This window comes from Ochotona princeps, chromosome 4 (assembly GCF_030435755.1).
Source record: "Ochotona princeps isolate mOchPri1 chromosome 4, mOchPri1.hap1, whole genome shotgun sequence".
Lineage (NCBI taxonomy): Eukaryota > Metazoa > Chordata > Mammalia > Lagomorpha > Ochotonidae > Ochotona > Ochotona princeps.
Genome location: NC_080835.1, coordinates 45344180 through 45368952, shown reverse-complemented (window position 1 = coordinate 45368952; position 24773 = coordinate 45344180). Strand labels below are relative to the sequence as shown.

The 24773-nt window shown below is 49.8% G+C and overlaps 1 protein-coding gene and 1 long non-coding RNA gene across 2 annotated transcripts in view; both read right to left on the bottom strand.

The window, feature by feature from the left end:
* GALNT18 (polypeptide N-acetylgalactosaminyltransferase 18) overlaps positions 1–24773 on the bottom strand; it is a 328258-nt gene that overhangs the window by 156860 nt on the left and 146625 nt on the right. The window lies entirely within an intron of this gene.
* The window catches only part of LOC131480190 (uncharacterized), a 48605-nt gene continuing 44088 nt past the window's right edge, over positions 20257–24773 (bottom strand). Inside the window, exon 3 of the long non-coding RNA XR_009245315.1 lies at positions 20257–20702. This is a non-coding gene — a long non-coding RNA (uncharacterized LOC131480190). The remainder of the gene's footprint in view (positions 20703–24773) is intronic.

Genomic DNA, 24773 nt, shown 5'->3' with positions numbered 1-24773 from the left:
GTGTACGCTGCCAAGTGGGCTGAGTGTGATAGGAAAACCTTGCCAGCAAAGTGACTTTTGAGCACAGGAGTGCAAGTGAAGAAGGAGACAGAGCTGCCTGAGCAAAGTCCCTGGGATAGATACTGTTGGCGTGGCTGGACAGGAGAGACTCAGGGCCAGTGGAATGGCTATGCCCTGGGTTCATGTGTGCTTGTGGATGTCAGGAGCGGCTTTTTTCTCCCAGGGAGGCAGAGGTATTGGAGGCTCCAGAGGAAGGAAGGAACAAGCATGGCCCAGGATCTCCTCAGGTCCTGCTGGGCCTCCCTCACCCACCCGGGCCACATGGCTCACGGCAAGTCAGCTTCCCGCTTTTGTGGCACCAAATGTCAGTGTGGCTCTCTGGTGCAGCAGCTCTCGTCAGCTTTCCCTGTGGCTTCCTGGGACCCAGGCAAGCTGCAGGACTGGGTGTGGAGTGGGATGGAGTAGCAAAGTCCCTATTGCACTCGGAATCCCTCAACAATACACTGGTTCTGTGGCTGTGGGCCTTCTCACATGCACCTTGAATGAGCCTTGGGTGCCTTTACTTCTTTGGAGCCACCCCATCAAATGGTCAGACACACCCAAGGAAGATGCAGCCCAGCAGAGGGGGCCTCAGCCCACGTCCAGCCCTGGAAGGTGCTTGTGCCCTAAGGGAGACACATCCGAGGACCAGGCTACCACCCAGCCAGCCAAGCCACAGCAGAGGCCCTAGTCAAGGCACTTCTGAGGTCTCTCTACGTATCCCTACATCATCCCTTTCTTTGCAGGACAACCCTGTGGTTATCCCACTGGAGAGGGGAATTGGCTCTAGGACCAGTTAAGGGTGGGCCACGTATCTACCACATGGAGGTCTTTCATCTGGGGGCCAGCAGTGTATTTCAGAACTGCAGACCCCAGGGCAGATTCCTCTCCCTATCTGAACTCACACAGTGTTGGTTATGAAAGCACCTCAAGGGGATCACTCAGCCTGAACCACAAGGGGCGCCAGAGAGTCAGGTCAGGAACTCCCTGCTGTCTCAAGCCTCAGCTCCCAAGGTCTCCACAGCTCCAGCAGACACACTGATGTCTGTGCTCCCACCATTGGCCCCAAGAGGCTGCCTGAGGACACCTCATCAACCAGCTCTGAAGGGAGGGCTCCCCCGAGAGGATGTTGGTCACCTCAGCCTTGAAGGGAAAAGGTGCAGACGATAGGGCTGTGCAAAGCACCCTACTCTGACACAGGGTGTTGGGGCCAACACTGCCCTCACCCTTGACCTTTCTCAGGGAAATGCTCCCTGTGGCGGACCCCCCCAAAGCAGCCACCCCTATTCACCCCAAGCATGTCCTCCCGGGGTTCCCCCATACCTGCACTTCCCTGGTTGTTGGGCCTGGGTATTGCCAGCTCTGCCCACTTAGGGCAAACCCCTTCTGTCAGCCAAGCAACATACATTTATGCAAGCCTGTTGTGGGCTGGGTTATAAACTACTCCCAGGTGGGCAAGACAGCTGTATAGTGAATACCATCAATGTTCCCAGGAAAGGTGAAGAAAATGCCACTGGGTCCCTGAGGATGTGGGAGGAGTGCACGGGTGGCTCCTTGCAGGAGGGGGTGCTTGATTAGGCCCAGAAGAATGGGTGAGACTAGCAAGTTCCCTCTAGGGAGGGGACCCCATGGAAGGCTGACAGGAACAAAACGATGCAGATGCAAGAGAAAGCACACAGTAGGGCACAGGGCCCCTGGACAGCAAGTCGTGCAGATCTGAAACCAGAAAAACAGAGGCACGGCAGCTAGAAACTAGCAGGCTCAAGCCAGTCTGCAGATGGGGGCAGGCAGAGCCATGATGGAAATAGTAAAGCTGAGAAACACAGGATCTGCACCATGCTGGAAACAGTTTATGAACCTACAAGCACACAGTCCAATGCCAGCACACAGACATCACCACAGGGCACTGTCCAAGGTGGCTGAGCATGTGAGCTACCACCCAGGGTGTCTCCTGAGCAACCCCTGACCTTGGAGCTGACCCCCAGTACACTGCCTTCCAACTCCACTGCAGGTGGTGTGACTAGGCCTTGCCGTCTTCCCCTGGAACTTGGGTCACATCACTCCCATTATAGATAAGAGGAAACTGCAGCCGAGGATGTCAAGGGGCATGGGACCTTATATAGCACAGATCAAGACACACACACAGATTGGCAGTCTCCTGACTCCCTGAGCTGCTCAGTTGGTCTGCACCATTTCACACCCTTTGTTTGGCTGTGGAATATCATGACAGCAATGCCTAGCACCCACCGCCAAGGATCCCTCCAAACCACACAAGCCCAGGTACTCTCCTGCCAAATGCTAATGCTCATGGCTGACTGGCTGGCTGTCAACCATTACAAGCACTTGCTTAGGCCCTTCCCTAAGATGGGCCACTGTGAATAGGTTTCTGGACACTCACTTTCAGCTTATCTGCTTCCCCACAGAGGAATGACCTGGTTTATGACCTGTTTTCCAGAATGTGCTACCTATGATCTCCTAGGGCCTTGGAAAACACCACAATCCAGGTTCAGAGATATGCCCTGCATGCCTGACACACATTAAGGAGAAGCAGGAATTAGGGAAACATCCTGACAGCCTTCATGCTAATTCACAGAGACAAGAGGGAAGTAGAGCAAGAAAGAGCTTGCCAAGCTTTGCGCAAATCATGCAACAAAAGCCGCAGCTCTTCAGGCATTGTCACGGGTTGGTGGGTCAAGGACGAGGGGTACAGCTGGAGACCCAACCATTTCAGCTGAGGTTCCTGAAGCCTCCAAGGCTGAAAGTGGAAAGGACTGCTGTACCAAGCAGCTCCTACACAGAGGGCTGGCCTGGATGGCTGGCTTTTCCTCTAAGGTTTTGGAAGCAGTGGCACTGAACAAGTGATAAGGAAATGGGCCTGGGAGTGAGGCGGGACATTGTAATGCTGTGCAGCCCTTTCCAGGACCAGGTCCCTGGAGACATGCAGGGACCTGGCTGAGCCTTTCTGTCAGCTCAGCTGGCTGCAGCTTGAGAAGCCCGTGGCTTTCACGGGAAGCTGCTGGAGAAGCTGAAGCCCAGTCCTCTTCCCAAGTGGGAGCCCAGCTTCCATCTTCTCCTTGGATTTTAGCACCTCTGCCTTGATGCTGCCAGAGGTAAAATGTTTGGGGGCTCCCCCTGGGGGTTGGGCAGCAACTTTGCTACCTGCCAAGTCACGGAGAGCCCCTGGCCTGCATCCCTCCCCAGCTCTCTGCTCATGAGAAGACATCACTTTGCTTCTAGTCCCTTGGTTTGGCCACCTTTCAGGATGTCCTCCTGGGAACTGAGGGAGCTTGCTTGTTTATTGTGGTTTTATTCAGTTTATGTCCTTGTCCCTGGCTGAAGGGCCAACAGAGAAGAAGGTGTTGAGGGTGGGGAGGGAAAAAAGGAGGGATAGCTTTTGCAGTGGGTCCTGCCACCACTGTTTAGTTTCTGCCCTCGGGCCATGTTCAAAGTGGAAGCTCTTGGTGCTTACTGATGAAATTCAGGACCCAGAGACTGAAGGTATGAGAAACTGGGACAGGCAAACCCAGGCCCCAGATAAAGCCTGCCATGGCACTGGGGCCCTGCCATTGACACAAGACACACAGAGATGCTGGTTCTTCTCTCAAGTCTAACCCCACTCCTGGGTCTGCCATACTCACCCTGGGTAAGAGTCAAGACCCCTTCAATTCTTCACCTGTAAAATGGGAACAGACTGTGAGGCTCCACAGGGAGAGGAAAGCCAAAGTCAAAGCCTTAAGTTATGGAGCAAGCATTGCTGACCATTCCAGATAAGCAGCCTTTTTTTTTTTTAAGATTTTATTATTATTATTGGAAAGCCGGATATACAGAGAGGAGGAGAGACAGAGAGGAAGATCTTCCATCCGATGGTTCACTCCCCAAGTGAGCTGCAATGGGCCGGTACGCGCCAATCCGAAGCTGGGAACCAGGAACCTCCTTCCAGGTCTCCCACGTGGGTGCAGGGTCCCAATGCATTGGACCGTACTCGACTGCTTTCCCAGGCCACAAGCAGGGAGCTGGATGGGAAGTGGAGCTGCCGGGATTAGAACCGGCGCCCGTATGGGATCCCGGGGCATTCAAGGCGAGGCCCAAGAAGCCTTTTTTAAAAGGCAGGTTTTATCATAGAAAATCTTCAAAATATTGATTGATGACTATGATATGAAAGGCAGAGAGACAGGGAGATGGAGATAGTAATGCAGACAGGTATTTCCCACTTACTAGCACATAACCTCAATGCCTACAATAACCAGGGCTGGGCCAGATCGAAGCCAGGAAGTAGGAACTCCTTCCAGGTCTCTCACATGGGAGTCAGAGACCTGACTAGGGAGCCATCACTGCTGCCTCCCGGGATATGCACTACCAAAAAGCTGGAACCTGAAATAGAGCTGAGAATCAAACCCATATACTCAGATACTAGATGTGGGTATCTCAAGGATGTCCTCACCATTACACCAAACACCTGCTCCAAATTTCTTTTCACACACACACACACACACACACATTTCTTTATTTGAAAGGCTGGGCGGGGAGGTGGGTAGGGGAGAAAGACTAAGCTCCCATCAGCTCCTTCATACCTCCAAATCCTCCCATGGATAGGAAGGTGCCATGCCAAAGTCAGGAAGCCAGAGCTCCAACCCAGCCTCCCACATACGGTGGCAGGGGCCAAAACACTTGAGGCATTATCATCTGCTGCCTCCTAGGATGTAAACTTGCAGGAAGCTGTAGCAGAAGCTGAGTAGCTGAGACTCAAACGAGCATTGCAATATCGGATAGGGAGTCTCAACCAGTGGTGTAACGTGCCACACACCCACTCTACAAACACTTTAAAAGACTCGCTCATGGCTCCAATTAATTTTATTTAAAATTTGTAAAAATTTATTTAGTTTTCATTAAAAGGGAGAGGAGAGAGATTTTCCACGTGCAGATTCACTCTGTAAACATCCATACCAGTCAGAGCTGGGCCAGGCCAAAGCCGGGAGCCAGAAACTCAATCTGGATCTCCCTTGTGTGTAGCAGAGACCCAAGTACTTGAGTTACCTGCTGTCTTCTGGGTGTACATTAGTAGGAAGCGGGATTGGAAGCAGAGCAAGTACACAAACACTTGGATATAGGATGTGGGCATCCCAAGCAGCATCCTAACCACTGTACTACATGACCACACCTCCCACCCAAAGTAATTTTTACAGGGATTTCCTTTCCTTACAGGCCATTTAAAAAAAAGCCTTATTGGGGTATAATTTACATGCCATAAAATTCACCTATTTTTAAATGTGCAATTCACTGGCTTTTAGCAAACTTTTCCCTCCCACTCTGGAGATTTTTTGGTGCATGCTTTATTTGGGGATAAAAAGAAATGGGCCAATTGAGTGTCCAGAGACATACGTTGCTCTTGTTGGCTTTCAGTAAACTCTTGCCCGCTGGCTTCCTGCAGGTGATAAATTTCTGTTATTCCCATGCAAGAGCCTGATGCAGCCCAGCTGTATGGGCATCCCTCCCTAGCACTGCTAAAGAGGGGTCTACACCAGCACTCCAGAGTGATGACATCTGCTCAGCCATCTTCAGCTGGTTCCTTTCTCCCCTACTCTCCTCTTTTGGATGCCTAGCCTGAATTCAGCTCCAAGTGCTAGTGCCTGTGTCTGGTGCCACCCCGGGAAGGCCTTGAGGTGAAAGGGAGGCAGCTGGCCAGAAGGACGTGCGCACATGCCCAACTCCCTGAGCCTCTGCTTTTCTTCTGTAAGATGTTCTGAGGGGGCGGGGGAGACTTCAGCAGCACACCGGTACAGCTTTTCCTATACCAAGCAAAGCAAGGTACAAGAACATGCATCCACTTGCCATCAGTTCCCCAGGGAAAGTTTCTAGGCATTTTATAACACCCTTGGGCATGTAAAGAGCCCTACTGACCTGGAATAATTGCCCTGTTCTTTTGAGTAGAGGGCTGCCCTTTTTTCTGCCCTCAGGGATGCCCAAGGACAGGAGCTTCAGGCCCTGTGATTAGGATTTCTCTCCCAGGAAGCCTCAGAGGAACTGCACAAGGATTTTGTTGCTTGTGGGAAAGGCCAGTGGAGACAGCTTTCTCTAACCCCTGGGGAACACTGCAGAGAGCCTAGCCTCAGGCAGAGTGGGCTCTGCAGACAGGAGAGGTGCACTCCCCCTCCCCAACGAAAAGTACAAGCTTTCTGAGCGGCTGAGTCCACCAGCCCAGGGAGCTCTGGAGTCAGCTGGCCCTGGACTGGCCATGTGACTCTCGTTAAGCTCTTACACCTCTTTGAACCTCAGTTTGATCATTTTTTTTTTAAAGATTTATTTTATTTTTATTACAAAGTCAGACATACAGAGAGCAGGAGAGATAGAGAGGAAGTGGAGCTGCCAGGATTAGAACCAGCGATCATATGGGATCCCGGTGCATTCAAGGCGAGGACCTTAGCCACTAGGCCACGCTGCTGGGCCCAGTTTGATCATCTTTTCAATGGAGCTAGTACCATCTACCTCTAAGTCTGTTTCCAAGATGAAAAGAGGTTTAGCAAAGCACCAGGCATATGGCAAATGCATTCGGTGCCTACTGCTATTGTAGCAATTTGACAGCACACTTGGTGGCTCCAGGCAACGCAAATGCATCAGCTTAACATCTGAAAGTGGGAAGGCTGACAGGGGTCTTGCTGGGCTGACTTCAAGGTGTCAAGTCAGCAGGGCTGTGTTCTTGTCAAGGGGCTCAGGCAGGAATCTTTGCCTCACTGTTGCAGCTTCCAGAGGCTCCTGTTTTCCTTGGCTCATTCTCCCAACATCAAAGACAACAGCAGTGGCTGAAGTCTTTCCTATGCCACAGCACTGGTCTTCTCTCCAGTCTCCCTCTTCCACATTCACAGGCCTCTCTAATTGCATTAAGCTGAATGTTTCCCAGGCAATCTTCCTATGTTAAGGTCAGCTCTGAATTAACAACCCTCTATCCACCTGCCATCTGAATTCCCCTTATATCAGAGGCAACACTCATGGGCTCTAGGCATTGGGATGAGTATAGCTTGGGGTGCAGGAGGGGCATTGTTTTGCTACTACTGTAAGAGCTCAACTGCTGTGGTGTCTCCCAGATCCTAGAAATCAGCATTTGGCTAGAAGAGAAGCCACTGACTGGGATGCCCACATGCCAGTTTTGGAGTACTTGGGTTTGAGACCCAGCTCTACTCCTGATTCCAGCTTTTTGTTACTGCTAACCCTGGAAGATACCAGGCAACAACCCGAGTAGGTAGGTCTCAGGCAAGACCTGGATAGAGTTCCTGGCTCCTGGCCCTGCCCTCATTGTTGCAGGCACTTGGGGGGGGGGGGGGGGACTAGTGAACGAGAGAGTCCTCTGACTCTCAAAGTGCAGAGGGGATTCTAATGCTTTGCTCTCAAGGTTGCTGTGAGGCAAAGTCACCACAGCTGACACTTTTGGGAGCCCATCACACGCCAAGGGTCCTTTCAGCATGGCATTCTCAGTCCAACACTGCACCGAGATAGCATGTGAAAAACGCCCCGGGGACAGCGTGTGCAGGGCCGCTGTCTTGGTCCATTCTCCCTTACTGTAATGGAATATCACAGGCAGGGTCATCAATAAGGAAATGGGACTTGTTTCTTAAGGAGGCTGGGAAGTCCGATATCAAGGGCCAGTGTCTGGCAAGTGCCTTCTCTCTGCATCACAACATGGCAGAGGTCATCACACGGCGAGATGCAGCCAGCACGAGGACTCTGGTCTTTCTGCCTCCTCTGCTATTACTAATACCATTGTAGAACCCCCACCTTCATGGCCATATCTAACCTTCCTTCTCTCCCAAAGCATTCCCCGCCCCCATACATATCATGAACATGTTGGTCTAAGGATTAAGTTTCCAACACATGAATACTGGAGGGACATATTCAAACCACAGCAGCTGCCAGTCTTGCTCTCAGACAGCCATGAGCTGTGGCCTGGCCACATTCCCCTGCCCACAGTCATCCCTGGATCTTGGATAGCACGAGGCAGGCATGGTGGTAATTACCCTCTTGGTTCTCTTTTTCTTCCCAGCTGGTTCTGGTTGAACCATTCCAGCTTCTAAGTGGCTCTTGACCACTGGCCACACTTCCCACTCCTGGACTTTGGGGTGTTGGCATTTGGCTCCCTAAATTTGGCTTTCAAGAACTCCTCTGAAATTCCATGGTTTATTTGTTATTGCTTTTGCAGGAGGAGATAGGCAACTAAGAACTACTCCCCACAGCAGTGCCTGGAACAATCTGCATTTTATTTACAGGATGAGAGGGTGGTGTGAAGCAGGGATTGGCAGGTGTTTTATGGGTTGTATGGCTTCTATCACAACAAACTCTGTCACTGTAGTATGAAGGCAGTCAGAGATGGTGTGGGGTGAAGGGGCCTGGCTGTGTCCTAAGAAAACCTCGTTCATGGAAGCACAAGTGAGTCAGATTTGACCAGTGGAAAGCAGTCAGCCCACCTCTAGGGCAGAATTTGGAACCCTTGGCTCCACCTGCCAGATGGACAAGTTGTAATGTGAGATGTCTCAGCTTCCCCACCCTTAAAACAGGGTAAGGGTGTGTACTTTGCAGGACTGCAGGGTGGATTCAAAGTGTGCTGGAGTGTGAAGCTCTCAGGTGGTCATAATGTCAGCTCAGATTTGCTTGTGGGTAAAGAACCTTGACTCAAAGTCCCGGCTTAGACATACCCCTGGCCGTTCTGCAGAGGGCCCACTCTGACTTCGCTGGAGTTAGCCTCGCTGGGCCCAATGAAGTTAATTCAGTCCCACTGGGGAAAGATAAAAGGTACTTCTGTTTGCAGACATTCCCTGACAATAGGTTCAAGGGCAAGAGGGAGAGGGAGAGAGGGAGCAGGCCTCTAGAAGGGGTTGGAGGTAAGTGAGGGGAGTTGGGCTAGGATCTGGGAAGAATAACAAGTCCTAACAACCAAAAAGAAGAAAAGTCACTACAGTCTGGTCTGAGAAGGATGACTCCAGATGCTGTAAGATGGACCCTACCTGTCACCAGCTCCCACACCCACTCCTGCTACGCTGTTACTGCAGTTCCTCCTTCTCCTGCACATGTGGGGTTCTGAGCCAGGAATGAGCATGTTGCTGAGATGGTAGGGATGGGTAGGGGCAGCCAGGGCTTGTGTGTGCACACTCAGAAATAAGGAGACAGGACTGCCTAGTGGTTATCCAGCATAAGCAGTGCTATGCAAGAAGGATTCAGGGTTTATACCCCCAGCCAATGACATCAAGTGCCTGCAAAGAACCCATCTTAGGAAGAGGCAAACATATGCACCTTAGGGCCAGAATTTACACATGCCATTCCTTGCTACTTTAAATGAAACTTTCAAACATAGAATTCAGCTTAGAAGCTCTAATGAACGTGATAGCACATTGAACAGTATAGTCAATGGAGAGTTGGCAGCCCAGAACCAGGCAGTCCTGACTTCTCCAGGTGCACCTCACTACACACACAATAAATACAAGCTCTCCACACATGAGCTTCTTGGGGTGGGGAGGTGCCCTGACTGGATGGACCCTGCTGGTGTTCCAGTGGCATGCTCCTACCAATGGATGCACAGCTGGGGACAGCAGGACTCCATGGGCAGTGATCCACGTGGAAAGAGGAATAACATCCTGGAATAACATCAGATGCACGCAACCGCTGACACTTGCTCCAAGGAGCATCCTTGCTTTGGGAGGCCTGCAGCCTGAATACTGCCATAAGCACAGGTCCCTTGCTCCTCTGGCTCCAACAGCCTCTCCAGCTGGTCTCCTGGGAGGTGCCTTCCTTCTGGTCTTTAAGGGCAGCAGCACAGCATGGAAAGTGGTGCTCAGATCTCAGGGAGTGACAGACTTTTCCAGGAGGCTTGTTGGATCCTCACTGCCAGCTCCCTGCCCCAGAGTGTCTATGGCAGCAGGACTGGGGTGGGGCCTGTGCATTGGCACTTAGAGCACCTGATGAGAGGAGGCTGAGGTTGCTGGTCCATGCTCCCCACTCTGAGAAGCACAGTCGCAGGGGAGCAAACTCCAGCCTAAGAGTCCCAGGCCCCCTTTTGTGTGCTCTCAGCTCCTTCCTTGTGTGGCTCTGGGCAAATCCTCCCCACTCCACACTCCTCCCCTTTGTCACTGGTAAACACAAGGTGACGTCTAATATTCTCCTGTGTCCTGAGGCAGCTTACATCACCAACTCAGGCTTGCACAGGCATTGTTGGCTTCACCTAGAAGCTGAAAGTTTCACAGTTCAATTCCCTACATGTTGTAGACCAACTAAGCCCCAGAGGGGCAGAATGCCTTGCCAGATGTCACACAGCTAGGAAGCAGCTGGACGGACCTAGACTTGGAAACAGACAAAGACCCTGGATGCTGAATTCTTTGTTCAGTGCATTCTACCACCTATGAGGGCTCCTGCAAAAATGGCTCTGGAAAGAGGTAACCAGCTTGATGGATAAACAAATGTTTCTTTTACCTCCAGAGCCTTGGGCAAACCAGCAAACATCCTTCCTTGGGGACCTCTTACCAGCACTGGTATCTGACTACAGAGCTACAGGAAGCAACTGCAAGCCACCTGCTAGGCTGGCAAAGAGGTCAGGGGTGCTGTGCTGGTGCAGAGGAAGAGAACATTCATTAATCACAAGGCCCTGGATGATAAAGCCAGGCTCTCAGAGCATAGCACAGTACCCACTGCACTAAGCACTGGCTGGACACACACACACACAGTGACAGGAATCAGCAACAATTGGCAAAGGCTCATCTTGAGAACAGATTCTTCCAGTCCCAGGTGGCTGCTTCCTGTCTGTAGCGAGACCATTAGAAATGTGTCAGTTTAAAAAAGACAGAAGAACACTTGTAAAAACAAACTTTGCAAGAGGAAATACGATGAGGCTGCACTCCAGTTGAATAATCCTTGTTGGAATTTTTAAGCATCATCTATAGCACAGAAGGATAAACACAAACCAGGGTTCTGGGAGTCTGGGGTCTGCCCAGGTCCTGTGGTGTATCCCAGCTGAGGCAGCCCCAGGGCTGAGCACTGTCAGCATGGTCAACAGCTGTGGGCTCCTGGTCATATTTTCTTGGCTGTCCTCCTGTGTGAATCTCCCAGCCCAGGCAATATCTACTGCACACTCTACTGCAGCTGGGAGAAGTGATTTGTCCTTTGGAAAAAAAGAAAGAAAATGGCAACAAACAGGCCCTCCAGCCCCAGCCCCCCACAGGATCAGCAAAAGCTTTGAATCCCCGTCAAAGAAGCCATCAAAGGAAATAGGCTATTTTCAAACAAAATCCATTTCTCGAGCATGACGGTAAAAATATTTATCACATGAAAGCTGTGAGCCCTTTATGATGTCCCGACGCTCTGGATTATGAATGCAGCATGTGTCCAGAGAAATGTGTGCACGGAAACCACCATGGGGGGTGGGTGGATGGGAGGATATTAGCCCTTTCCATCCAGCGAGTTTTTCATTTCCCAAGCCAGGTATGCTACTGGGGCACCTGAGGCAAAGGAAGGAGGCAGGCACGTCTTGCAGCCAAAGGAAGAGAAAGCTTCGGACAAAGCCTTCAGCACAGATCCACAGGTCCAGGATTTGGGGTGCAGGCCCTGTGTGTCTGCACCTGTGTCAGCTGTGGATGCTCTGGCCAGCGTCCACATGGAGCTCTCTCATACAATGTCAGCTCCAGCTTCTCTATGGGAAGTCACCCAGGCTCACTCTAACAACAAATTAGATACTCTGATGCTGAGAACCTGTGGCCCCAGGTTGATGCCAAGCATGAAGGCTGCTGGGCAACCAGAGACGCTGGTCTAATACACAGCCTTCCATGGATTCACAAATGTCTTCAGGGCAGAAACCCAGGCCCATGGCTAGCAGAAAGTGTCTCAGAGAGCAGCTCCCTGTGGTGTAGAGCAGACTGACCCACTACAGAACACACAGTGGCTTTTCCTACCATCTGTGGTTACCCACAAACAAGCAAAAAAGCAAACTCCAGGCATTTGGAGTTCTGGATACAACGATGTCCATGAACCACAGAGGTTTGCGGGTTTGGAGGGGTAACCACAGAGACTACCTTGACTTCACTTTGTTTTCCTCTCAGTTCACTCACTGCCCTGTGCACCAGGTGAGGTCAATTCCATCTTAGTTTCCTTGCCTCCTGCCAGGCCTCTTGCCAACTTGGCCAGGGAGAATAGCTGGATGGCCTGTGGGATGCTGGGCCTTCTCTAGGGACAGGGCTCAGATGGCCTGGCTTCCCCCGAGATCACCTTGTTGTGTTCCCCACCACTCTGCTCAGGTCAGGGGCCCATAGGCAATCCCTCAAGCACGTATGTGTGAGCTGAAGCCAGACCCCAAAGGAATTCTTCACCTAGAACAATGGTTCTCAGCCTTTTTATGAAATTTTGAAGCATGATGAGAACTATATGTGTATTTTGCATTTGTCCAGAATCCACATGTGAATACACACATACACAAAGCAGGCAGAAGTTTATCAAAAAACATGTCAGTTTACTATGTGCAACTAACATTAAGACCTTCCATGTTATTCCACAATATGCTACTAAAAAGAATGCTGGGTATGATCTAGTACATTGATTCTGTGTACACTGATTCTACTACATTGATTCAGAGGTAAAAGCATCTTGAAACTCCTGGTCTAGATCAGTGCATTGCAATCTTTAGAAACCCAGACTGTCTTTTCCTAAATGTCAGAACTGAAAACCAAGGCAGTCATTCTGGAATAAACAGCACAGGTTTTGTCTACCTTTCCCAAGATGTTTCTATGGATGCCCTCTCTGTGACATCAGGGTTGATCCTACATGGCTAATGAATTCTCCAAGACAATTTTTTGTTTGTTTGTTCGTTTGTTTTTCCCAAGAGATTCTGCCTTCTGAGAACAGCCTTTGGGAAGGAAGACCAAGCAGCACTGGAGGGGGAGTCTGGAAACCTTCTCCTTGCCTTTATCAAGCTGGCTCGAGTTTAGTCTATTTATATAGGGGGATACTTCAAGGGAGTGGAATTTAAAGGTAATTTTATTTGGGTGTAAACAATGGTGACCCATGCTGTTTTTTTTTTTTCCATATTAAGTATTTTCCATGCAATTTTTTTGGAGCCCTAACTCCTGAGAGGATTTTATAATTGATGAAGGAACTTGCTTAAGAAGGAAGATATGGTTGGGGAGACAAGTCAGGAGGTGAGACCCAGACAGGGCATTCAAATGATCCACAGTGATTCCACAGTAAGCGAAGCACTCGGCAACAGCATGACTCCTGTCTCAGCCTTGGTAATATGTTTGGGAGACTTAGGAAGGAAAGCCATCCTGACTCCTGGGAGCAGAGGACCCGCCTGACAGCCAGCCCCGTCTTTGATTGATACAAGATGGGAAACAGAGCATCTCCAGGCCCAGCATGGTAGCCTAGCAGCTAAAGTCTTTGCCTTGCATGTGCCAGGATCCCATATGGGTGCCGGTTCTAGTCCCAGCAGACTTGCTTCCCATCTAGCTCTCTGCTTGTGGCCTGGGAAAGCAGTCGAGGACAGCTTTAAGCCTTGAGACCCTACACCTGCGTGGGAGACCTGGAGGAGACACAGGGCTCCTGGCTTCAGATCAGCTCAGCTCATGCCGGTGCAGCCACTTAGGGAGTGAATCAGTGGATGGAAGATCTTCCTCTTTGTCTCTCCTCCTCTCTGTATATCTCCCTTTCCAGTAAAAATAAAATAAATCTTAAAAAAAAAAATGGAGCATCTCTGAACACAGCCAGTGTGAGCAGGAAAGCAGGCACCTGAGGGACAGGAGTCAGGTACCAATCTCCATGTCACTGGCTGTATCTGCTGCCACGCCTACTGGAAGGAAGGAAAGTCTGTAGGTGCTCCGCATTAACACTGCATGTCAGGCCTCATGACACTGTGACAACCACTATAGCAGGCATTGTGATCCCAGGGCTGTGTGTTCCTGCTGCACCAGCCACCTCTGCTGCCTGGCCTTTGACCCAGAGCAGGAAGGGAACAGAGGTGGCTAGACAGAGGCTGTTGGTCCAGCTCCCAGCCAGGTTCCTGAACTCGGCAGAGCCCACCAGGCCAGGCTGCTGGCCAGACGGAGTCACCATGAAGGGACTCATATGTTCCATTTGCTAGAGGGAGCCCAGGCTATCCATAAATGTCTCCCAGAGTTGGCCTCAGCCCCAAGACATACCCACCACCTTCCTGCCTGTCCAGGGCACAGACAAGCACCATCTCAGAGGACACAATGTAACCTGAGTTCCTAAGCCTGGCCCCACTTTGGGAAGAAAGCTACAACTGACTACTGTTGCCAGGCCCTGCTCTGGACTGAGCGGATAAACATTTCTGGAAACGGAGTTCAATGTCTTTATTAGGGTCTGTTTCATTGTTTATCTCCCTATTGTTTATCTGTAGTATGCGACCTGGGCTGAGGACAGTAGTTTACAAATTTGAGTGTATGCATGAGATGCCAGCTGTGACACTTGTTAAAAATATAAACCACTGGGGGCCCAGCAGCGTGGCCTAGCGGCTAAAGTCCTCATCTTGAACGCATCAGGATCCCACATGGCCTCCGGTTCTAATCCCGGCAGCTCCACTTCCCATCCAACTCCCGCTTGTGGCCTGGGAAAGCAGTCGAGGACAGCCCAAAGATTTGGGACCCTGCACCCGCATGGGAGACCCGGAAGAGGTTCCAGGTTCCCAGCTTCGGATTGGCGCAGCACCGGCTGTTGCGCTCACTTGGGGAGTGAATCATCAGACGGAAGATCTTCCTCTCTGTCTCTCCTCTCTGTATATCTGACTTCCAGCACACCACTTCCAATAACAAAGCAAACTGGAACGTTGTAACCCTGCACAAACACCGTCATCTCTGTGTATGCCATAAAGAAATGTGTGAGGAAAGCACCAGGCCTGCTCTCAGAGGGAGTCATGCGTTAGTGTTCCTTTTCCCAGAAGCCTTTGGGAAACTTAGTGACTGATGACTGAAAGGTCTGTTTTCCTCATCTGAGCATCACATTTTTTCATCTTCCAAACCTCAGCATCCAAAAACGTCTCTTCCCCACGCACATCCCAGACGGCTCTTGGAAGTCTGCCATTATAGACAAAACAGCCTGCCCAGGACTCAGGCTGGGGTGGTCCACAGGCACCAATTGGTGAGTGCTTTCCTCCTTCCGCCCTAACATACAGCTCTTACAACAGCAGAGACTCGTTCTAAGATGCTGAATCCTTTTTGCTACAACTCCACGGGTGTTTCTGATCTAGCAGTCCTTAAAGCACATTGAAAAAACAGACAAACCCCTCCAGCCAACTGGTGCAAGGAGGCAGCTTGGGCTAGGGCTGCAGGGAGTGAGGCCACGAGGAATGAAGGCTGCACCAGGCTGGGTGAGGGAGGGTCCTAGGGCTCTGCATCAAACCCTACTTCCCTAGCTCCCATTAGGTAAGACTTCTCGGGGCCCCTAGAGAGCCTCAGTAAGCAGCCACTCCTTGTGGGGGTACAGCAGGTGCAGATGATATGGTAAAGGTCAACAGCTCTGTGGGAAGGATGCAGAGTCAAGTCCAACAGGATCCTACCTTTAGTGGCATTATGTTCCAGCAGGAGGAGGACAAGTGAACAGCTCTATTGTAGGGCATCCTCACTGCCCATTGGGCCAACTGCCTGAGAGGTTGGAGGTCACACAGACAGATGGTCGGACAGCTGCAACCCCGAGTCTGACAAAATCACCGCCTCTTGACACAAGGCTGGCAGAACAGAGCAGCCTTTCATCATGTCACTGTGAATGCATTAGCTTGAGGGGTATTATGTTTTAGATCCCGGAAGCCAAGAAAAGCAGCCTGGGTTGCTAGGAACCACAAAGGAGACAGCCTTGCTTTCTTGCCTTTGTGACTGTCTCAGATGGTGCAGAGCTAACGAAGGCCTCAGACTAGAGCAGCAGACTGTGCCCAGAGACTTCACATAGAAGCACATGAAAGGTTTTGGACAATCCTGGAAACTTATCCTCGTTATGAACCATTTCACTCCCTTGTGTAGGTCTCCCAAGGAGAGCTGGAGAATGTGGGCTCAGCGTGGAGCAGACCAGGGGTGAACTGTGGCACTGGCACTCAGAAGCTGCTCATTGGATCAAGTTCCTGAATCCCTGACACCACTTGACTTATTCAGGCACAGAAATGAGATAAGAACATCTGCCTTCTAAGGCTTGGAAAGCAAAAGGCCTGAGCTGGGGAAAGCATCCAGTCAGTGGCACTGAGCAGTAGTCATGATACGTCATTGTTCCTGTGTTAAATGGGCAGAAAGATAGACCAAGGGCTGAGAAGCCAAATTCCCTAGCACAGGCCTCTGATCTGGCCTGTATGAGCTGCCTGTTGGCCGCGTCTATACACCCAATTGTTCAATGCATCAGACTTCAAAAGGAACATGGTAATCATACTTTCTACACCTGTCGCAAACCATGTGTGTATGTGTATGCACATGTATGCACATACGTATGGGTGCTAAAGGCTATACTCATACCAGCACATCTAGAATAGTCTCCTGCCCATCATTCCGGTGCAGCTGGATGTTGGTTGGGCACATGTAGCATAGCCAATGTGATGCCACCCCAGACAACAGCAGGCCTCCTTCCCCCTGGGGGTGTCAGGGTGCCTTGTTAATGGAATACCAAGGAGATCAAAGGGACAGTCACAGCTTGGCTGAGAGCTCAGCCAAGTTCAACAATAGTGCCAGGAAGGACACTCCAAAGCACAGCTTACCACTACCCACCTCAAATCAAGGTTTCTGCATAGGGTCCACTATAGCTTTCTAAGCCAGGAGCACAAAGGAGCAGAGTTCAGCTGGGATGGAGAGCGTGTCCACCGAAGGGCAATCTCCAAGGTCCCTCCTCTGAACCCTGATCCTGCGCAGGGTCTGCCTCTCTTCCCTGCCTTGTTTCCCATGAGATGCACCAGGGACACCTGTTGCTCCTTAAGCTGGGAGCCCTCTGAGGACATACACGATGCCGGTGGACCCCACATCCCACAGCCTAGGGTTGTCACATAGATGACACTGCTTTGAAATGCTGATGGGGGAGCTATAGATTGGTTGTTTGGGAATGAGATTTTTTCAGTGGGATCCGGAAGCTCAGGTGGTGGGCAGAGGGGTGGGGCTTTTCCTTCCTGTGTGAACTAAGGCTCCACACAGCCCATCTTCCACTGAGCTCTATCAGGGAACAGTCAATCCATGGACATGGCAATTCCCTTGAGTCCCTAGAGCAGCGTCCCTGGTTAGGTGCTTTACAGAGGTTCAAAGGTCCCCAAATGGATTGTGTTCTTTGAATGAATCAGGGTCCTGCTCCCTTCCCCCTTATCTGCTTCCCAGTGGGTTCCTTAGGCAATGTGCTTGGACCAAAACAGCCATCACCATAAAGCCTCCCTTCCAATCTGCTTCTGTATCTCTGGTCAGTTTGGCCAACTGATAGGGACACTTGAAATGAGGACTCTGTAAAAAATCACATGTTTGTTTGGAAGGCAGTGTTACAGAGAGAGGGGGAGAAAGTCAAAGAGAACAAAAGATATCCTCCATCTGCTCATTCACTCCCCAAATGGCCTCAATAGCCATGACTTGGCCAGATCAAAGCCAGGAGCCAAGCACTTCTTCCATATGAGTGCAGAGGTTCAAGAACTTGGGCCATCCTCCACTGCTGCAACAGGCACATTAGCACACAGCTGGAATGTAAGTGAAACAGCCAGGATACCAATTGGCACCCATAAGAGATGCTAGTGCTGCAGACAAAAGCCTAGCTTGCTATGCCACAATGCTGGCCCCAGAGATGATTTTTGAAGCTGTGTCCAAGTGAGGTCTCAAAGGCAGTTTCTGAGGCATGCCAGACCATAATATCACTCTCCTGGGTCCCTGAGGGTGGAGATCTTGGACCATCAGGCTGGGAACCAGGTCTTCAGCTCTTGGTCCACAGGACTGAGACCCTGGGCACCATATTGTGTCTTTGCAAGCTCCCATGGCTCTTATGTAGAGGAATTTATACTCTGTCATGCCTCACGTTTACGTTCTAGCCCCTAGATGGTAGCTTTCACCTTCTTAGAAGAGAGGAGCATCCCCCTACACTTCACATATCTCCCTTTCTCTCTGTCATCAGAGTAGTAGGAGGGCATTGCCCTACTTGCAGTGAGCTCAGCAAGTGGCCATGCTGCAGACCCAACTTGGGGTGAACTTTTGGTCCCTATATGAGTCCTGTCCAGAGATCAGCTATTGAGATATTGGCAGTGGCAGGGGATTAGCTTTAAGATCCCACCATCTGTGTCCCTTGGCCAATCCTTAGACTTTCTTCCAGTCACTGTGAGCTGGTACTTAGCAGCATCCCCTTAAGGTGCAGTGTGCTTCCAATGGTGCTGAGGGCAGCATAACCTCAGGCAGACTCCCTCTTGCTGGTCCCCCCGGGCCTTTGCATGCGTCCCCCTGATCTTTCACTTGTTTACCCTCACCATCTCTGCCATGGATGTTGAGCTACAAGTCTGTCCACAGCACAGAGCTCAGCACATGAAAGGAGAGCGCTGTAGAACCACACGGTCACAGCCCATTTTGTTAACTGAGACCTCAGTCTGGGAGACTGATAAAGAATTAAGACTGCTTTAGCAGGTATTCTGGAGACTGGCAGCATGGTGCCAGCATCAGGTGACAGCTTCTTGTTGGCGAGGACTGTGAAATCTCAGGGCTGACACATGGTGAAAGGTCTCATGAGAAATAATGACCCAGCTTACCTTGATAACATCCCCACCCTCATGCCAACCACACCATGCCTGGGAAAATCCACAAATGTATCAATCCATTCTCAAGGGTAGGGCCCTCACAAACCAATCATCTCTCACAGGGCCAACTTCCCAACACTGCTTTACTGGAGACCACATCCCCAACATGGAAAACATCCATGGAAAAAGCAGCCTGGGGGATATCCAGGAAGAGGACAAGTAGATGAGGCTTAAAGTCTGCTGGTGCCCTCTGATCAGGGAACCCAGATATGTCACTCACTCCTGTCCTACTGACTCTTGCAAGGCTCAGCCTGGATGTCTGCTGGCCAATAAAATGGCTTTGCACGCTAGCCTTCTCCACCAGCAGTGCACTTGTCCAGCGTCATGAACAGGCCTAGCCAAGACAGGGCCCGAGAGTGAAAGGGACACAATCAGAGAGGTGAACAATGGCAGCCTCAGCAGAAAGCCACTCACAGGAAGCAGTCTGTGCTTTATTTAGGGTTTACTTGGAAGACAAGTGGATTTCTCTGGAGCGTGCAGCCAGGAAAGAATGGGTGATCTATCTCACACTAGGGACAACCAAGAACAGCCAATTCCTGAGGGAAAACGGGCTCTCCTATCTGAATGTGGGCCATGCCGCCCTTTGTGTGGGTGGAGGAGCCTGCAGGGCTTGGTGCCAATGCCTGGCTATCAGGGACCCTGGTCTGAGGTAGGCCCAGAGCAGAGCGGTAAGAGGGATGTGTGAGGATGGATCAGGTCAGAGGCAGCCTGTCCTGCACTGTCTCTAAGGGTTCCTAGAACTGCCCTTCTCTGCCTTTTGTAAATCAGGATGGATACATTCAGAGAAAGGGCTGGCAGAGAACCCACTAACAAGTCAGCGATTATTTCTGGATTGTGCAAATAGATGATTATGATTGCATCAATCATGAGAACACAGTGACAAACGATACTCTGAGTGCTTATTGAGCCCCTGCTGAATACAATGAATGGCGCATGCATATAGCCTCTTACACACTGAGTCTAACTGAGGCAATGAAACTAAAGGCTAGATTGTGTCCCTAACTCAAATTCAGCTGCTGATAAAGACACCAGGGCCATGCCAGCTGGTGTACCATGCATTGTAAAGTTCAGTTCATCTTCACAGTAACCCATTGGGGTTGGTATTACTATCCTCATTTCAGAGCCAAGGAAATGAAAATTCAGAGAAGTGTCTCAGTGTGGGGCAGGGACCACCCAATCTTCATCCACCTTAATTTGACCCCACTGCCCCTCTTAAGCACCCCTCATCTCACTTCGTCCCAAGCAAAGCACCACCAACCTATCTCTCGTGCATGTGGTCCAGAAAAAAAAAAGGGAACACAATAAAACATTATTGAATGAAATTAAATAGAACTCAATAGGGCTACTGCCACTTATTTGACTACCTCAGTGCAAAATACTCAGAAGCGAGAGCTTTGGATGAGTGCAAATGTATTTATTGAGCAATCAAATGAAAGCGCTCTGGGCCTGGACTATGCTCTACTATGTAACTTATTTTATAAATACAAACCCAGGTTTCTGCAAATGCCTGCAATGAAAAATTTGCTTTTCAATGGAAAATCTGCATTTCAACATAAAGGTGTCTTTAGTTATTCACCAGAGATGCCAGCAAGATCCCATTAATGCTGTATATTTAGCATTTTGAAAGCCTGAGGACTGCAGAAGGCTCACATCAGGCCTGAAGGCAGTGGCACAACATGCGAGCATCACTTTTGGCATTCCGGGTACCTGTTCTGGGGGTCTGCTGCTGAGGGTTGGCAGCAACAAGGCTATCTCTGCACAGAGGAGGTGGTCTGTATTGTATGTGTTTTAGGCAGAGGTGAGTTCCCTGCAGAGCCAGGAAGCTTCTTGTGCTAACAGCACCTGCTGCACTCAGGCAATATGCAGGAGCAGAGTAGGTAGTCAGCACAGGTCACAATGCTGGCGCCTGAAAGGTGAAAAAGAGCCAGTCATGGGGCAAAGATGACTGCAAAGGTAAGAGTCCTATGAGCAGGGAGAACAAAGAAGTATAATGAGAACTGTGTACAGGTGGAGGAGTGGTAGGATGCGTTACATTGGCTTGGGGGTGCATGTGCCATAGTGAAGAATATGGACTTTGCTCTAACCACACAAGGTAAATTTGGAATGGTGTTTAGGGAAGGAGCAGCAGGAGCTGATCAACTTATTTAAAAAAAAAAGACACAATAGTGGACAAATGGCTGGTTGGCTGGCCGGAGACCATTTAACAGCAAGTTCGAAGATACAGGGTAGCCCAGGAAAGAAGTGCCTTAGATGAGACTGTCAGAGATGGGGAGAAATCTAGATTCAAGGCCTATTTGGAACTAGAAATACCCACTTTTCAAGTTCCATACAGGTGGGTTCATCCATTCAGCCAACACCAAAAATCAGGAAATGTGAACCCAAGGATTTAACTTTCACTATATCAACAGTGTTGCAGCGAATCCATGTGGCGGGAACTGTTGCTGGCACAGAAGTGAGCTGTGGAGGCCTCAAATGCAACATGGATAACAGGACCTCTTAAGTGCCCATATCCTAGAAAAAACACAGGAGGACAGGAGAGTAGAGTTTACCCCAAAGTGTTCTGAAATAGTCTGGCTTGCATCGATCCAGACAGGGTCTTGGTGCAAAAAAGGACACCCAACAGGAGGGTAACGTCCCTCACACCACACCCAGGCTCGCTGCCCAGCGCACACATTCACACCACGAACAAGGAGAGGCTCCAGAACTCATGTGCGTTTCAACTTGCAGGTTTAACTTCCTTCCATTTCAGTGTCACTACAGCAGAAAGAACAACTAAACAAGATCTCTCCTTCCTTTTTCTTGTAACTCTACCTTGTGTCATCTCTCTGGGAGCTTTCCATCTGCATAATACATCTTGTTACTATATTATAGTCACTGCATCTCAAATAGCTGATAATTATCATATTTCTAGAGCCTGTTAACATCTACTTTCACAGCAATATCCTTCTCTATCTCCAGGTGAATCACTTATTTCATTTTTTTATGAACATCACAGGTAGGTGCTCAGTGCAAAAACAATCATTAATCTCATTAAAACAGCAGGGTGAGGAGCTAACAGCACAGCTCTTGACATCCAAAGAGCTGAAAGTTACAGCTCCCAAGACCTCCAGATAGGTTTTGGTTCCTCTTTGTCATAATGAATGTTGAAACTCAAAAGCATACTTTAAAGACAACATCTTGGGAACTGGGCTGGTGGCTGCTGGATCCTGAAGCTCATGTCTTTTCAGCAATGCTGGGGGCTCACAGCACTTAGCAACCCTGCGAGCCGACCATGAGCAGAGCCCTGGACACTGCCTGCCCCATGCTTATTTATGGTGTTTGTAGAAGATGCTCAACCTTGGACAGTAGCGTAGCAGGAGATTAGCCAGTACCATTTTGAAGCTGCCAGCCCCTAGGGCTCTTCCACACGGAGCCCTGCAGCCCCAAACTCTACCCACTGCACAGGTGCCAAATCCAGGTACAAATGAATGGCCCGGGCCTGGCACGATGGTGTAGTGGTTAAGGTCTTTGCCTTGCACGTCCCAGGATCCCATATGGGCGCTGATTCTAATCCCGGTGGCCCTGCTTCCCATCCAGTTCCCTGCCTGTGGCCTGGGAAAGCAGTCGAGGACGGCCCAAGGCCTTGGGACCCTGCACCCAAGTAGGAGACCCGGAAGAGGCTCCTGGCTTCAGACTGGCTCAGCTCCAGCTGTTGCCGCTTGGGGAGTGAACCATCGGATGGAAGATCTTCCTCTCTATCTCTCCTCTCTGTATATCCGCCTTTCCAATAAAAATAAAATAAATCTTTAAAAAAAAACCAACCAAATGGATGGCCCTACTATAGAGGGCCCATTACATCCTCTATGCATCAGATAGAAGAGACAGTTCATGTAGACAGAAGAAGGGCTATGGTGAATATGAAGACACCCTTCTCCACCCAGCTTTTCTTTTGTCTTCTGTAATCCCTCAGCATAGTCATTCAAGAATCCTATTATCCCTTAGCTTCCAGCCAAGTCTAAGGAAATCAGAAATCAACTAGCCATCCTTTGGTAAACCAACTGATAACTCTAGGTCAGTGCTAGGATTCTCATGAACAGCAGTGAAATCTGGGGGAGAAACAAACATTAAGAACAACACAGGGAAGTGACTCCTTACAGGCCTGTCTCCCTAGGCTTCCAAATTTATACCTTGCAAGAACTGACTTCTCAGCACCTGGAACTGTTCACACCAGGGATAGCTATCTATCTATCTATCTATCTATCTACCTATCCATCCATCTATCCATCTATCTAACTATAGTTAACATATCTGCATCTATCTGTATCTATATCTATATCCATACCTATATCCATATCTATCTATGTATACATCTATTGAGAGAGTTCTATTATCCTCTAGTGCCTCCTTAACTATTCAGGAATACTCAGAGTCAGAGAACGTGATTCCTTTTGGGTAAACAGAGCTAATTGGACAGCTTCAGAGGGGAGAAATTTCCTCCAGAGGCTATAAAATTAAAGGCAATAAATAAGCAAATAAAACATGTTTCCTTTGACTTTGGGGGTGCTTCCTTTATTGGCTCATAAAGCATTGGCCAGAGCCAGGGCCCTGCTATTGACAGCTCCAGTGATGAGGTTGAACCTACTAATTGGAATGTCCTTTTCTCAGGAAACTGTCCTGAAGGAATCAGTTCCCCAGCCCCCACGGTCACTACTGGAGCCATTGCTCAGAGGTGCTTGGGTACATGAGACAGCTGGTTCACAGCAACTCCGGCACAATGTAAGGGGTGTGTGGAAGGTGTGGCAGGTTCTGGAAGACACTGACAAGATAAGGATGCTAAGCTGGGAGTTCTCTAAGGGAGCAGCATGTGACACACATGAACTGTTCAATGAGTTTTTAGACCAACTAGCACGTGGAACTTCAAATAGGTGGAGCTGCCAATCACCTTGATCCAGGGTCTAACGACTGAGCTGTTATGGATTAGGGTAAACCTCTGTGAAAATGGCTTCTGAGTTAAGGTTTCTCCTCCAGCCCAGGAAGAGGCTGGGTGACCTCTTACCCACCCCCAAGACACACACACACACACACACACACACACACACACACACACGTTTAATTGCACAGGCTGTGATAGAATCACCCAAGAAAACTAATACCTGACTCAAAGCTGAGCAGCCCCCAGCTCCTTCAGTGGCAGGACAATGACATCCAAATATGCAACCTATGCAGGCAACGTGAGCTGTCAGCCAGCAGTCTTCTTCCTAGGTGTTCTGCCCAAAAGGGCAGCATGCCAGGGCAAGGAGGCTTACAGGAGCCTCTTAGGGAACTCGTACAATTATGATAAAGGAGCCATCTTGAATGTGTGCCAGACCCCAAGTGCACACAGCCATGGTGGATTGGTCTGGCAGGAAGAGTTCTGCCTTCCACAATATCAAGTTGGCAAATGAGGGAGCAAAGCAAGGGAGAAGCAGGGACACCCAGCTACTACCACCACCACAACCCATGGTCAGCAAATAGAGTCAAATCAAGCTTGAAGTTCGGAGATTTTGTAGTGCTTGATTTAGCACGGCTGAACTGAGACTGTGGTTTTGTTTAAATGAATCACAGGACTTGCTCTTGCCATGAGTGACGGAAGGTCAGACCTTGCCTCAATTCTCACCCCATACCAGAGATGTTTTGCTCCTCTGAGCACATGTGGAAGGGCAGTGACAGTCAACCTACAGACGCTTCAGCAGCTACACCCCTCCAGTCTTGTTATGTGAAGAGCCAGGTCCACAGAGTCAGGAAAGCCAGCAGAGCCTTGGTTGGATCATCCACAGCTCATTTTGCCAGAAAGTTCTACGATAAGGGATCGACCCCTTTGGGACATCATGCTCCATTCAAGATCAAAAGCTTCATATCCGTTGGGCTTCGATATTTCTGTGGCTGTGGAGGGGCTGGTTTTATGCTGTGAGAAAAACAAATCTATATTTGGGGATGTTTGTCTGGATTTGCAAAGCTC